A 15000-nucleotide genomic window follows, 5' to 3' on the forward strand; every position below is an offset into this window, starting at 1 on the left:
CAATGAGAATGAGACGCCCCGGGAGTGCGGGGCGACAGCCGTAACGGCCGCCCATCTTCCCTTAGTCCGTGCAAGACGAACTTTCACTTTCATTGCGCCTTTAGGTTTAGTCATGTCCCAATGACTCGCGCACATGCTAGACTCCTTGGTCCGTGTTTCAAGACGGGTCCTGAAAGTACCCAAAGCTATAGCGTCGCAGATCGGCGTTTCAACCGAGTCTGTCCGAGAACTCATTGGCGAACAGCCATTCGTAGACAGAACCGACACCAGGTGCGATTACCGTCATAAACGAACGCGCTTGCCAATGGTCGGACGCTAACTGTGTAGCGGCCCGGCGCCATATGCATACCTTCGAGCGAGTCGACCGGGAAACACCGCGGGTTCGTCCGAAACGGCGAACCGTTCGAACGGGCTCCACCGCGGGCCTTAGATCGACACCCAAAGGATCGCGACGTCCTACTGGGGGAGAAGTGCACGCGTTCGACTTCGGTTCGCATAAACAAAAGGCGCGAACGACGCGTACGCCGTTCGTCGCACGATCATTTAGCGCCGCTATCGAGTCACGCTGAATCTCCCCTTTCGACCTTTCGGGTTTCTCAGGTTTACCCCTGAACGGTTTCACGTACTATTGAACTCTCTCTTCAAAGTTCTTTTCAACTTTCCCTCACGGTACTTGTTCGCTATCGGTCTCGTGGTCATATTTAGCCTTAGATGGAGTTTACCACCCACTTAGGGCTGCACTCTCAAGCAACCCGACTCTGAGGAGAGATCCTCCCGTTATCGGCAACGGTCACTACGGGCCTGGCACCCTCTATGGGCTGTGGCCCCGTTCAAGATGGACTTGGACGCGTCGCACAATCTCGGGATGACGGATCCTCCCTAACACCACATTTCCCGGCGTCCGGTTTCGGCCGCGGGATTCAGTGCTGGGCTTTTTCCTGTTCGCTCGCCGCTACTAAGGAAATCCTAGTTAGTTTCTTTTCCTCCGCTTAATAATATGCTTAAATTCAGCGGGTAGTCTCACCTGCTCTGAGGTCGCAAATATAAATTTGCCTTTATTTTGTCAGACGATAATTACACGTATTCCGTTTATATGGCTGCCTCCAAACAATTTCAAACATCGATCTGACGTCGTTGCGAGAATGTTGTTGTTGTTAATTATAGTGCATAAAATATGCATATAAACAACTTTAACGTCTCGGACACGACGATCGCTTCGTTCGAAATTTAAGCGTTGTGGCTGCTTTTTAATATCGGACGTGCTACGTCTAAACCAACTTGTACCAACAAACTAATAAGAATGTCAGCCGCTATTGCGTTTTAGGATGCCGCGTTATTTTTTATATTGTTTTTATTGTTGTCTACGTTGCATAATATTTTATTATGACAACCGACAATCAATTAACAATTATAGTAACGCGTCATATTTGCACCCAACACGCTCCGACGTAATTGTCTACACAACATTGTGCGCTGTGTTTAAGACAAAAACCGAGCAGTCTTTGAAATTGACACGACCCTCAGCCAGGAGTGGTCCGGGAACAGTATATCCGAGGACCGCAATGTGCGTTCGAAATGTCGATGTTCATGTGTCCTGCAGTTCACAAGTTGACGCGCAATTAGCTGCGTTCTTCATCGACCCACGAGCCAAGTGATCCACCGTTCAGGGTAATCTTTTCAAACAAATTTAAAATATTATTACATAACGCACCGTTCCACATCGAAATCGTTTCATCATCACACAACAACAAAAATAACTACTTAAGGTTATTACAATTGTGATGTATATGTGAGAAACGGACCAATCGAAAGAAACGTTCGGCGTTATATTTTATAATATTTTATTTAATTAAAGTGGCATTTGTTTCTACTTATCGAAAAGAGTATGCAGTTATAGTTTAAGTTTACATAAAGAATAACCCGATGATATTAACGTTTTATAAATACGTATATATATCTATTAGGTTTTTTTTCTCTATCAACTTTGTCTATAAAACTCTGCTCCTTTTGCGATAAGCATTATGTATATTTATTAAATAGAAAATATGTCGAAAAACCAGACGTTTTCTTCAAACAAACGCCACAGCTACAAACTTAATCACAACAATATTTACCAAACAATACAATTGTAGGGTGTTTTGTGTGATACGTCGTTTGGTGGGCATTCTAAGAACGTCCGTCGACATAAAAACGAATCAAAAGAAAAGCACAGGCAGTGCAAAACGTTCCTTCGTCAGTCGGGCGTATATCATTTAAAACCCACAGAATCTAAAAAAGTTAATAAACTTTTTTATTTAGATTCCTACGGTTCGTCGCGTCGTTAAAGTAAATTATTACTTCGACGCATGCGGAACCCAGGTACCCGAAAACCGTAAGCCTAAGCGTTTTTTTCCAAACATCACTCACTATCGATAAAGTAAATTGATTTTATGTATTTATAAATGTGCGTTTGTATGTATAGTAGTATAGTAGTAGTATATTTTGTTATTGGTTGTTTCGAGCTTTTTATTGTTATAAAACGTTTTTGTAGTCTTGTACATAAAGTACAGACGAATAGACAGCCCCTTTTATTTATTAATAAACTCCAACCATTTACAAATTAAATTACAACTACAACATCTCTTTTACACATTAATTATACACCATCTTTATTTTCTTTTTTCCGAAGCGAATACGATGAAGAAAATACGCAAAGACTGGCTTACAAAACCGTAAGCCTAAGCGTTTATTTTTCAAACATCACTCACCATCGGTAAAGTAAAATGATGGTATGTATAAATGTGTATTTGTATGTACAGTAGCGTAATAATTTTGTTGTTGGTTGTTTCGAGTTTATTTATTATTATGGTTTGTATGTATAAAGTTTTAGTCTTGTACATAAAGTACAGACGAATAGACAGCCCCTTTTATTTATTAATAAACTCCAACCATTTACAAATTAAATTACAACTACAACATCTCTTTTACACATTAATTATACACCATCTTTATTTTCTTTTTTCCGAAGCGAATACGATGAAGAAAATACGCAAAGACTGGCTTACAAAACCGTAAGCCTAAGCGTTTATTTTTCAAACATCACTCACCATCGGTTAAGTAAAATGATGGTATGTATAAATGTGTATTTGTATGTACAGTAGCGTATTAATTTTGTTGTTGGTTGTTTCGAGTTTATTTATTATTATGGTTTGTATGTATAAAGTTTTAGTCGTGTACATAAAGTACGATCGTATTGGCAGACACCATTATTATTCATTCATTCATTCTTGTTTGTTATTATAAATAACTCCAACCATATACAAATACTACAACAACAACAACAACATCTCTTGCACATTAATTATACACCACCACTGTGTATTAGTACTTTTTTTCGAAGCGAATACGATGATGGAAATACGCTAAGACCGGCACTGCGAAAGCAATAATAAAACGTTAGCACATAACCATCTTTCGACAATATTGATTCGTGTTAATGTTCGAAAAAATTCTTTGAAAACGTCGTTTACGGCACGTTTACAATCGATTTATAAAATAAATCGAAAAACGTAACAACAGATCCGCTTAATGCAAGACGACCCGTTGTTGCTTTTCCGTTCGACGCATAATAAAGAATTTTGTATGAGAATTGATCATCATACGAATAGTGTATGTATGTGTGTTTTTTGTTGATCAGCACAGACAAAATGTGTGTGTATGTGTGACAACTAAACAACAACATTTACACGTTAATGATCCTTCCGCAGGTTCACCTACGGAAACCTTGTTACGACTTTTACTTCCTCTAAATGATCAAGTTTGGTCATCTTCCCAGCAACATCGGCAACGTCGAAACGCCACCGCGCACCGGTCCGAAGACCTCACTAAATCATTCAATCGGTAGTAGCGACGGGCGGTGTGTACAAAGGGCAGGGACGTAATCAACGCGAGCTTATGACTCGCGCTTACTGGGAATTCCTCGTTCATGGGGAACAATTGCAAGCCCCAATCCCTAGCACGAAGGAGGTTCAGCGGGTTACCCGGACCGCTCGGTCAGGGAGGACACGCTGATTCCTTCAGTGTAGCGCGCGTGCGGCCCAGAACATCTAAGGGCATCACAGACCTGTTATTGCTCAATCTCGTGCGGCTAGAAGCCGCCTGTCCCTCTAAGAAGAATTGTTTGTACGCCGACAGTAAAAACCGCACATAGAGACCGGGCGAACCCGGCTCCAGCCGGCATTTGGGATGTCGAAATACGCCTATTTAGCAGGCTAGAGTCTCGTTCGTTATCGGAATTAACCAGACAAATCGCTCCACCAACTAAGAACGGCCATGCACCACCACCCACCGAATCAAGAAAGAGCTCTCAATCTGTCAATCCTTCCGGTGTCCGGGCCTGGTGAGGTTTCCCGTGTTGAGTCAAATTAAGCCGCAGGCTCCACTCCTGGTGGTGCCCTTCCGTCAATTCCTTTAAGTTTCAGCTTTGCAACCATACTTCCCCCGGAACCCAAAAGCTTTGGTTTCCCGGAAGCTGCCCGCCGAGTCATCGGAGGAACGTCGGCGGATCGCTAGCTGGCATCGTTTATGGTTAGAACTAGGGCGGTATCTGATCGCCTTCGAACCTCTAACTTTCGTTCTTGATCAATGAAAGCGTTTTTGGCAAATGCTTTCGCTTCTGTCCGTCTTGCGACGATCCAAGAATTTCACCTCTAACGTCGCAATACGAATGCCCCCATCCGTTCCTATTAATCATTACCTCGGGGTTCCGAAAACCAACAAAATAGAACCGAGGTCCTATTCCATTATTCCATGCACACAGTATTCAGGCGAAGTTTTAGCCTGCTTTAAGCACTCTAATTTGTTCAAAGTAAACGTGCCGGCCCACCTCGACACTCAATGAAGAGCACCGCGGCGGGATTGAGTTGGGCCGCCCTCTCGAGCTAAGCCCACCGGCAGGACGTCCCGCGAAACGCCAGTTAACACCGCGAACGATGAACCGGCGGCGCGGGACACAAATTCGACTACGAGCTTTTTAACCGCAACAACTTTAATATACGCTATTGGAGCTGGAATTACCGCGGCTGCTGGCACCAGACTTGCCCTCCAATTGATCCTCGTTAAAGGGTTTAGAGTGTACTCATTCCGATTACGGGGCCTCGGATGAGTCCCGTATCGTTATTTTTCGTCACTACCTCCCCGTGCCGGGAGTGGGTAATTTGCGCGCCTGCTGCCTTCCTTGGATGTGGTAGCCGTTTCTCAGGCTCCCTCTCCGGAATCGAACCCTGATTCCCCGTTACCCGTTACAACCATGGTAGGCGCAGAACCTACCATCGACAGTTGATAAGGCAGACATTTGAAAGATGCGTCGCCGGTGCGAGACCGTGCGATCAGCGTAAAGTTATTCAGATTCACCAAGTTGTACGATGACGGCGAAACCGCCACCGATTGGTTTTGATCTAATAAAAGCGCTCCTTCCGTCTCCGGTCGGAGCTCTGTTTGCATGTATTAGCTCTAGAATTACCACAGTTATCCAAGTAAATGTGGGTACGATCTAAGGAACCATAACTGATTTAATGAGCCTTTCGCGGTTTCACCTTAATTTGGCTTGTACTGAGACATGCATGGCTTAATCTTTGAGACAAGCATATGACTACTGGCAGGATCAACCAGGGAACTGTGTTTTTGTGTTTTTTGAGACAGACGAGAGAATAAAATACTCATCATCATCGTTTATAAAGATGAAGAATATGCGCGTTTGTGCGAAACAATCTAACATATAAGAAAGTAACGCCACGCTGTTTCTTCTTTTCTTCGTACGATATAGAGATAAATGTATCGTCATCATCGTCGTCGTAGTCGTTAAACACCACAACACATATATCGGTCAATAAAGGCATAATAATAATATTTATAATATTATTTTTTACCTTTGCCGATTTAAAAGTTCAAACATTCTCTTCACTCTTCGCAAGATTGAATGCGACGTGAATTTATGAAATTCTTTCGAATCCATAAACGTTACGAATATTATATAAATATTCTCGCTCGGATATTAGAGAGTTGACGCATTTATTATTTTTGTTTGTTTAAATCACAAACATTTGTTAGTTCAACAAAGTTTGATTGCATAAGGACCGCCAACGTAAGAGAATACGTTTTGCCGCATCCGCAATCTCGCTGTGGGGAACTGGGCGAGCCACAAAATCACAAAATAAAGCAATCTCGCAAGCAAAGCCCTATTCGAATTCGATAGCGGAAATGTGCGATAAACGTCGATAAATTGGAAGCAAATGCAGAACGTATACATAATCGGTCGTTTTGTCGTCGTCATTTATGATAAACTTCGACTAAACCGTTACACCGTTCATATCGCCTCACTCAACGCATCGACACACACCACTACCATATGTATACCAGCGCGACACCGATCGAGGCAGCCGCTCGGTATTGGATGTGCGCACCGCTCCACTGACATAGCTCCACAGGCGACGTCTACCGAAGCGCACAGCTCTATAACTATAAGGCATACACACAAAAGGGAGAAAATATTTTAAATATTGATAATATTAAAAAGTCATATTTTATATTTAAACCATTATAAAATTTAATTATAAAAACGTTTGTTTTAAAAAAAATAATTAATTAATAAAAACAAAATTATTTTAAGCGCCGTACTTCGTAAACGTCGTACTTCGTTCGTCGTATGTGCAAAGTCAAATGAATGCTGTAGTTAGTCGCAGTTGGAACGTCTGAATGTCGTACAACGTAACAATAATTTTGAGTGCCCTAATGTGTAGACGTCGTACTTCGCGAACGTCGCACTTCGTAAACGACGTACTTCGTGAACGTCGCACTTCGTAAACGACGTACTTCGTGAACGTCGCACTTCGTAAACGACGTACTTCGTAAACGTCGCACTTCGTAAACGACGTACTTCGTGAACGTCGTACTTCGTAAAGGTTATGCAATATTAATACACATTTGCTGTATTGCAAGTTGCATTTTAATAAATATTATGCATTTTTATGTTTTAATTTAATATCTAGGCCAAAATACTATGTTTATTTAATTGTTAAATGTGTACGTTTATTTATAGATACGTAATTTACATAAAAATTTGTTTTTTTTTTTATTATATGCAAACTACAAATAAAACATTTAATATTTTTAAACGTCGTACTTCGTGTAAGTTATGCAATATTGATACAAATTTAGTGTATTGCGGGTCGCAATAATATTAATTTATATTTGAACGTAGTACTTCGTGAAGGTTATGCAACATCAGTACACATTAAGTGTATTGCAGGTTGCATTATTATTAATTTATGTTTTCTCACTTTTTACCTTCATATAAAAAAAAATTTAATATTTTTGGACGTCGTACTTCGTAACAGTTATGCAATATTGATGCACATCTGTTGTGCTGCGGGTTGCATTTTATAAATTTAATGTATTCTTATGATTTACTTTAATGTCTAGGCAAAAAAACACTTTTGATTAGTTGCTGAATGTTTACATTTATTTACAGATACGTAATTTGCAAAAAAATTTGCTGTTTTTTTATTATATACAACACAAATAAAATTCTTTAATATTCTTGAACGTCGTACTTCGTGTAGGTTATGCAATATTGATACAAATTTAGTGTATTGCGGGTCACAATAATATTAATTTATATTTAAACGTAGTACTTCGTGAAGGTTATGCAAGATCAGTACATATTAAGTGTATTGCAGGTTGCATTATTATTAATTTATGTTTTCTCACTTTTAACCTCAATATAAAAAAAAATTAATATTTTTGGACGTCGTACTTCGTAAAGGTTATGCAATATTAATGCACATCTAGTGTGCTGCGGGTTGCATTTTATAAATTTAATGTATTTTTATGTTTTACTTTAATATCTAGGCAAAAAAAACAATTTTGATTAGTTGCTAAATGTTTACATTTATTTACAGATACGTAATTTGCAAAAAAATTTGCTGTTTTTTCATTATATACAACACAAATAAAATTATTATATTATTTATTGTTTACGTTTTACTTCATCACTTTGTGAACGTCGTACTTCGTTTGTACTATGAACGCTGCATTTCGTCGCAGTCGGCAGCACGTGCGAATAAACGTCGTACAAGAAAATCACGATTTTGAGTGCCGTACTTTGCAAACGTCGTACTTCGTCTATACTATGTACAAAGTCAAGTGAACGCTAAACCTCGTCGCAGTCGACAGCGCGTGCAAATAAACGTCGTACAAGAAAATCACGATTTTGAGTGCCGTACTTCGCTAACGTCGTACTTCGTCTGTACTATGTACAAAGTCAAATGAACGCTAAACTTCGTCGCAGTCGACAGCAAGTGCAAATAAACGTCGTACAAGAAAATCATGATTTTGAGTGCCGTACTTCGCAAACGTCGTACTTCGTCTGTACTATGTACAAAGTCAATTGAACGCTGTACTTCGTCGCAGTCGGAAGCAACTGCAAATATACGTCTTACAAGAAAATCATGATTTTGAGTGCCGTACTTCGCAAACGTCGTACTTCGTCTGTACTATGTACAAAGTCAATTGAACGCTGTACTTCGTCGCAGTCGGAAGCAACTGCAAATAAACGTCTTACAAGAAAATCATGATTTTGAGTGCCGTACTTCGCAAACGTCGTACTTCGTCTGTACTATGTACAAAGTCAATTGAACGCTGTACTTCGTCGCAGTCGGAAGCAACTGCAAATAAACGTCTTACAAGAAAATCATGATTTTGAGTGCCGTACTTCGCAAACGTCGTACTTCGTCTGTACTATGCACAAAGTCAATTGAACGCTGTACTCCGTCGCAGTCGGCAGCACGTGCAAATAGACGTCGTACAAGAAAATCACCATTTTGAGTGCCGTACTTCGCAAACGTCGTACTTCGTCTATACTATGTACAAAGTCAAATGAACGCTTAACTTCGTCGCAGTCGACAGCGCGTGCAAATAAACGTCGTACAAGAAAATCACGATTTTGAGTGCCGTACTTCGCAAACGTCGTACTTCGTCTGTACTATGTACAAAGTCAATTGAACGCTGTACTCCGTCGCAGTCGGCAGGACGTGCAAATAAACGTCGTACATGAAAATCACGATTTTGAGTGCCGTACTTCGCAAACGTCGTACTTCGTCTGTACTATGTACAAAGTCAATTGAACGCTGTACTCCGTCGCAGTCGGCAGGACGTGCAAATAAACGTCGTACATGAAAATCACGATTTTGAGTGCCGTACTTCGCAAACGTCGTACTTCGTCTGTACTATGTACAAAGTCAAATGAACGCTGCATTTCGTCGCAGTCAGAAACAAAGCAAACGTCGTGCAATGAAACAATAATTTTGAGTGCTGCATTTGTGAGCGCCGTACTTCGTTTGTTACTTTATGGTCACATGAACGTCGTATTTCATCACACAGAGCACCATACTTAATGCACTTAAATGAACGTTGTACTTCGTACAAGTTAGGCAATATTAATACACATTTGGTGTATTGCGGGTTGCATTATTAATTTACAAAAATAGCTATGATTTTATATACAACTTAAAATAATTCATAATATTTAAACGTCGTACTTCGTAACAGTAATACAATATTTAAACAAATGTAGTACTTCTTGAATATAGGCAATTTTCATACACGTTTACTGTGAAACCAGTTGCGTTACAATTAAAGTATACGTAGTACTTCGTGGTTTTAGGCAACTTTAGCGCGCGTTTTGTGTAATGTTGGTTGCATACCTTTAAACAAAATGATTGTGTCAAGACTATTTTACCACATGAGCAATCGTGACTTTATTATATGCAGTAGTTATTAAGCAGTGAATGGTGCAAGGCGAGCGCTATGTGCTAGGCGAGAGCTATGTGCTAGGCGAGAGCTATGTGCTAGGCGAGAGCTATGTGCTAGGCGAGAGCTATGTGCTAAGTCCGTAGAACGAAGTATGTCGTTCGAATAAATTTGCTGGCTTTCTTCTACTCTTCCTCCTCTCTCTCTCTCTCTCTCTCTCTCTCTATCATCTATCTTCTTTTCCTTTTAATTTCTTTCTTTCTCTCTGTCTTCTTTCTCTTTCTCTTTCTTTCCTCTCTCTTGTATTATTCATCTCTGACTCTATTACTCATACTCTTTAAGACTAGTTGGTTTCTATCACTATCACCAACCACACCATCGTCTTTTTGTTACTTGAGAGAAATAAGGCTGTACACTACTAACATTAAATTGTGGTGAGAAGAGTGAGAGTTTTTAGAGAGGTAAATTTATTTGTAATGATAAAATAGAGTAAGTTCATGTTGGTTAGCCCAAGTTGCATTGCATACTAGTAATATTTATTAAACAATGTGTACCTGGCTGTGTATTGTTTTATTCTCTCAGCTTTCTAAACGTTGACGGAGTCTCGTCTCACCGACAAGACGAATCTCCAAGCTGAGTCTGTCTTAACAGATCGCAGCGTAGAAACAGCTCTACCGAATACAACACCTTGCCAGGTACGTATGTAATAATAAAATAGAGTAAGTTCATGTTGGTTATTAGCCCAAGTTGCATTGCATACTAGAAATTTTTATATAAACAATGTGTACCTGGCTGTGTATTGTTTTATCCTCTCAGCTTTCTAAACGTTGACGGAGTCTCGTCTCACCGACAAGACGAATCTCCAAGCTGAGTCTGTCTTAACAGATCGCAGCGTAGAAACAGCTCTACCGAATACAACACCTTGCCAGGTACGTATGTAATAATAAAATATAGTAAGTTCATGTTGGTTATTAGCCCAAGTTGCATTGCATACTAGAAATTTTTATATAAACAATGTGTACCTGGCTGGGTATATTTTTTATCCACTCAGCTTTCTAAACGTTGACGGGGTCTCGTCTCGCCGACAAGACGAATCCCCAAGCTGAGGGCTGAGTCTCAACAGATCGCAGCGTGGAAACTGCTCTACCGAGTACAACACCCTGCCAGGTACGTAAGTCGTCTACAGACAATTCCGAGTTTCGACGTCGAACAACAATGTACCCATAATTGACCGTCTAGAAGCCTGGTCGGACGTGGCAAGGATCGATCCCGCCGCCGATCGGTGGCTTCACACGGCAAATAGGGCTCGTGCGACGTTCGTACGCAAGCGTTAAACGCCTAGTAAAGTCACATTGTTTTGAGCCTGTCGACTCTCGAAACTCCTAAAGGTATCGTTGCCACCTTTGACTAGAAAGGATACGGCCTTAGAGGCGTTCAGGCATAATCCCACGGATGGTAGCTTCGCACCACCGCCCGCTCGAGCGAGTGCGTGAACCAAATGTCCGAACCTGCGGTTCCTCTCGTACTGAGCAGGATTACTATCGCAACGACGAGTCATCAGTAGGGTAAAACTAACCTGTCTCACGACGGTCTAAACCCAGCTCACGTTCCCTATTAGCGGGTGAACCAGGAACGCGGACCTGAGGATCTCGGATGAGTACCGTCCTCGGATGAGTACCGACCCAGAATGCTCGCCGACCACCTCGAAAGCATATTAATCTCTATTTATTTATATTTCGTAATTAGTCTTTGATCACATATGCGTTTTTTTTATTATCTGTCTGTTGATAAACCAACTACAAAATATACTTCTCAATCAAGTGTTTAAAATTTATTTTCCTTTGGGTAACCAAGTACGAAGTATGCCATCAACTAAGTGATTTAACTTTATAAAAACTATAGAAACTTACAAAAAGGTATAAAAAGTTGTAAAAATATATAAAAACTTGTAAAATCATATGAAAACTTATAAAAACTTGTAAAAACATATAAAAACATAAAAATAAGTAAAAAGCGATAAAAACGTATGAAAACATACAAAAATTTATAACAACTTATGAAAAAATTTTGACATTTTAATTTCCCACTACCCCCTTAATTTGAATATGTCAACTCTGATTAGTAGAGCATAATTAAGACTATAAGGGGTATCCGTATGCAAAAAACGATCTCGATCCAAATATATACAAAGATTTTCAAACTTTCGCTTAAGTTTACCCCTTTTTTCTTCAGAGTAGGAAATGAGATAAAATTCAGAGAATAATTTTAAATTGATCCTGAGCTTCCCTACTATAACATATATTAATTTGGTTGATTTTAAAATTTTTTGAATTTTGATATTTTAATTTCCCAGAAACCCCTAAATTGGATATGTCAACTCTGATTGGTGGAGCATAATCAGGACCATAGGGGGTACCCGCATGCAAAAAACGACATCGATCCGAATATAAATAAAAATTTTCAAATTTTTGACCAACTTTACCCCTATATTTTTTGGGGTAGGAAATGAGATAAAATTCTGAAACTAAATTTGAATCGATTCTGAGCTTTCCTACTATAACATATATTATTGTGGTCGATTTTAAAATTTTTTGAATTTTGACATTTTTATTCCCCACTACCCCCCCTATTTGAATATGTCAAATTTGATTGCTGGAGCATAATCAGGACCATAGGGGGTACCCATGTACAAAAAACGACATCGATCCGAATATAAATAAATATTTTCAAGTTTTTGGCCAAATTTACCCCTATATTTTTTGGGGTAGGAAATGAGATGAAATTTTTAAACTAAATTTGAATCGATCCTAAGCTTTTCTACTATAACATATATTAATTTGGTCGATTTTTAATATTTTTTAATTTTAACATTTTAATTCTCCACTACCCCCCTTATTTGAATATGTCAAATTAGATTGCTGGAGCATAATCAGGACTATAGGGGGTACCCGCATGCAAAACACGACATCGATCGAAATATAAATAAAGGTTTTCAAATTTATGGCCAAATTTACCCCCATAAGTTTTGGGGTAGGAAATGAGATAAAATTCTGAAAATAATTTTAAATTGATCCTGAGCTTCCCTACTATAACATATATTAATTTGGTTGATTTTTAATTTTTTTGAATTTTGACATTTTAATTTCCCACTACCCCCCAAATTTGAATATGTCAACTCTGATTAATGGAGCATAATCAGGACCATAGAGGGTACCCATATGCAAAAAACGACATCAATCGGAATATAAATAAAGATTTTTAAATTTTTGGCCAAATGTACCCTTTGTTTCTTTGGGGTAGAAAATGAGATAAAATTCTGAAACAAATTTTAAATCGATCCTGACCTTCTCTACTATAACATATATTAATATGGTTAATTTTTAAATTATTTGAATTTTGATATTTTAATTTCCCACTACCCCCCTAATTTGAATATGTCAACTCGGATCAATGGAGCATAATCAGGACCATAAAGGGTACCCGTATGCAAAAAACGACCTCGATCCGACCATAAATAAAGATTTTCAAATTTTTAGCCAAATTTACCCCCGATTTTTTTGGGGTAGGAGATGAGATAAAATTCTGAAACTAATTTTAGATTGATTCTGAGCTTCCGTACTATAACATATATTGATTTGGTTGATTTTTAAATTTTTTGAATTTTGACATTTTAATTTCACACTACCCCCCTTATTTGAATATGTCAAATTTGATTGCTGCAGCATAATCAGGATCATAGGGGGTACCCATATACAAATACCGACTTCAATCCGAATGTAAATAAAGATTTTCAAATTTTTGGACAAATTTACCCCTATAAGTTTTGGGGTAGGAAATGAGAAAAAACTTTGAAAATAATTTTAAATTAATCCTGAGCTTCCCTACTATAACATATATTAATTTGGTTGATTTTTAATTTTTTTGAATTTTGACATTTTAATTCCCCACTACCCCCTTTATTTGAATATGTCAACTCTGATTGATGGAGCATAATAAGGACCATAAGGGGTACCCGTATGCAAAAAACGACCTCGATCCGAATATAAATAAACATTTTCGAATTTTTGGCCAATTTTACCCTTCTATTTTTGGGGGTAGGAAATGAGATAAAATTCTGAAATTAATTTTAAATTGATCCTGAGCTTCCCTACTGTAACATATATTAATTTGGTTAATTTTTAATTTTTTTGAATTTTGACATTTAAATTCCCCACCACCCCCTTTATTTGAATATGTCAAATTTGATTGCTGGAGCATAATCAGGACCATAAAGGGTACCCATGCACAAATAACGACTTCAATCCGAATGTAAATAAAGATTTTCAAACTTTTGTCCAAATTTACCCCTCAATTTTTTGGGGTAGGAAATAAGATAAAATTCTGAAAATAATTTTAAATTGATCCTGAGCTTCCCTACTATAACATATATTAATTTGGTTGTTTTTTTTTAATTTTTTTGAATTTTGACATTTTAATTCCCCACTACCCCCTTTATTTGAATATGTCAAATTTGATTGCTGGAGCATAATCAGTACCATAAAGGGTACCCATGTACAAAAAACGAACTCGATTCGAAGGTAAATAAAGATTTTCAAATTTTTGGCCAAATTTACCCCTATAAGTTTTGGGGTAGGAAATGAGAAAAAATTCTGAAAATAATTTTAAAATGATCCTGAGCTTCCCTACTATAACATATATTAATTTGGTTGATTTTTAATTTTTTTGAATTTTGACATTTTAATTCCCCACTACCCCCATTATTTGAATATGTCAAATTTGATTGCTGGAGCATAATCAGGATCATAGGGGGTACCCATATACAAATACCGACTTCAATCCGAATGTAAATAAAGATTTTCAAATTTTTGGACAAATTTACCCCTATAAGTTTTGGGGTAGAAAATGAGAAAAAATTCTGAAAATAATTTTAAATTGATCCTGAGCTTCCCTACTATAACATATATTAATTTGGTTGATTTTTAATTTTTTTGAATTTTGACATTTTAATTCCCCACTACCCCCTTTATTTGAATATGTCAAATTTGATTGCTGGAGCATAATCAGGACCATAGAGGGTACCCATGTACAAAAAACAAACTCGATCCGAATGTAAATAAAGATTTTCAAATTTTTAGCCAAATTTACCTCTATAAGTTTTGGGGTAGGAAATGAGATAAAATTCTGAAAATAATTTTAAATTGATCCTGAGCTTCC

At 38.2% G+C, this 15000-nt stretch overlaps 2 non-coding genes and 1 pseudogene across 2 annotated transcripts; all 3 read right to left on the reverse strand.

Moving 5' to 3' along the window:
- LOC135267551 (large subunit ribosomal RNA) overlaps positions 1-1038 on the reverse strand; it is a 5154-nt pseudogene extending 4116 nt beyond the window's left edge.
- A 476-nt stretch (positions 1039-1514) lies between these two features.
- Positions 1515-1671, reverse strand: LOC135267542 (5.8S ribosomal RNA). The gene has a single exon (XR_010335957.1). It is a non-coding gene; the product is annotated as a 5.8S ribosomal RNA (ribosomal RNA).
- Positions 1672-3729: 2058 nt separating this feature from the next.
- Positions 3730-5652, reverse strand: LOC135267547 (small subunit ribosomal RNA). Its single transcript, XR_010335962.1, has one exon. It is a non-coding gene; the product is annotated as a small subunit ribosomal RNA (ribosomal RNA).
- Positions 5653-15000: the final 9348 nt, after the last annotated feature.

This window comes from Tribolium castaneum, unplaced genomic scaffold, assembly GCF_031307605.1.
Source record: "Tribolium castaneum strain GA2 unplaced genomic scaffold, icTriCast1.1 ptg000050l, whole genome shotgun sequence".
Lineage (NCBI taxonomy): Eukaryota > Metazoa > Arthropoda > Insecta > Coleoptera > Tenebrionidae > Tribolium > Tribolium castaneum.